This window comes from Pseudophryne corroboree, unplaced genomic scaffold (assembly GCF_028390025.1).
Source record: "Pseudophryne corroboree isolate aPseCor3 unplaced genomic scaffold, aPseCor3.hap2 scaffold_336, whole genome shotgun sequence".
NCBI classification, from domain to species: Eukaryota; Metazoa; Chordata; class Amphibia; order Anura; family Myobatrachidae; genus Pseudophryne; species Pseudophryne corroboree.
Window position 1 is genome coordinate 11,827 of NW_026970003.1, and position 1,685 is coordinate 13,511.

At 43.5% G+C, this 1,685-nt stretch overlaps 1 pseudogene; it reads left to right on the plus strand.

The window, feature by feature from the left end:
• Positions 1 to 987: 987 nt before the first annotated feature.
• Positions 988 to 1,104, plus strand: LOC135019554 (5S ribosomal RNA; annotated as a pseudogene).
• Positions 1,105 to 1,685: the final 581 nt, after the last annotated feature.

Below are 1,685 nucleotides of genomic sequence, written 5' to 3' on the forward strand. Positions count from 1 at the left end.
TTTAGGAGGAATTCTCTCATAAGGCATCTGTGCCTCATATTTCTGTGCCTCATACCTCTGTGACTCAATTCAAATTATTTGTTCCTATATAAGCACAATTACTATATGATTACTTGATATTGGGGGTCATTCCGACCCGTTAGCACGCAGCGGTTTTTTGCTGCTGTGCGAAAGGGTGCGGAATGCGCATGCGCGGCGGGCACAGGGCGCGTGCGCGACGTTGCCCGGCGACAGGGGTCGCCGGGTTTCATCGCGGCTTCTGACTGGAGCGGTCATAGCGGCGACCGCTAAGAAGATTGACAGCAAGGAGGTATGGAGGGGCAGATCAGGACCGTTGGAGAGCGTTTTCGGGGAGTGGTGAGTATAACGCAGGCGTGTCCAGGACAACGGAGGGCGGAGGAGTGACGTCAAAGCCGGCCCATCATCGCTGAAGCCATCGAACAGGGTAAGTATGTCCAGGGCTACTCTTCTTCTGCTTGTTTTTTTTTTAGCTTAGCAGGGCTGCACAAGCGATCGCAGCCCTGCTAAGCTAAAATACACTAACCCATAGGCGTGGACTATTGATCGCAGCAGCAGCTAAAAGCTGCTGGCTGCGATCAACTCGGAATGACCACCATTGTGTCTATTGTAACATTGAGCTTATTGTTCTTTTTAGGACAAATTCTCTCATAAGGCATCTGTGCCTCATATTTCTGTGCCTCATACCTCTGTGACTCAATTCAAATTAATTGTTTCTATATAAGCACAATTACTATATGATTACCTGATATTGTGTCTATTGTTTTTTAGGAGAAAAATGGTATTATAGGCATCTTTGCCGCATACCTCCTCACATGTGACTCGATTCATACTCACCAACTTGTGACCTATGATTCAAACTAATTGCCCTGAAATCTTGCATATGGGCTATAAAATTGATAAGATGATGGTCACTTCATATATTTTTTAAGAAACAAAATCATGTCTTGTATAATTGCTTATTAAAGTCCCTACAATCATACCATACTTTATAAGCCCAATCCCGTCTGATCTTGGAAGCAAAACAGTGAGGAGCTGGTCAGTACTTGGTGGGCGACCACCCAGGAATACCAAGTATTGTAGGGCGAGCAATTTAACATATTACGCACTACAGGGGGGCCACTGCGCAGATGGACCCCAAAAAATATATATCATTTTCTGAGTAGTCAAGTCAGTCTATATCATATTTATTATTGTTACATATTTTCACACATGATCACTATATTTCTTTTAAACATATATGTGCTATGGAAACACAAATTTTAAGGCATATCGAAAAAAATTATTAATTTTAAGATAATCTTACATTGTTAATCTTATACTGCTTCAGATAAGAGTGCTCCCTATCAGGGTTATCTTGTCTTCTCTTTAGTGCATCCTGAGGTACTGCATATCCCAAGTACACAGATGTTCAGATGTCGCTATCGCCCGGCGATTAAGATCCTGCATGCAGGATAAATCTAGTCAGATCACCTGTCGGGGTCACTGGCCCTGACAGATCGCTCAGCACACATCATTGACACATCGCTGTGCAGCGCTGTATGCTGAGCGATCTTGCTGAGCTAGCTGCATGTAATTGGAATGGGTCATATTGTCAACAATAAGAAGGTCAACAGTCATTAGGTCGACCAATATTGATCAACAGGCCATATGTTGACACATCAGAA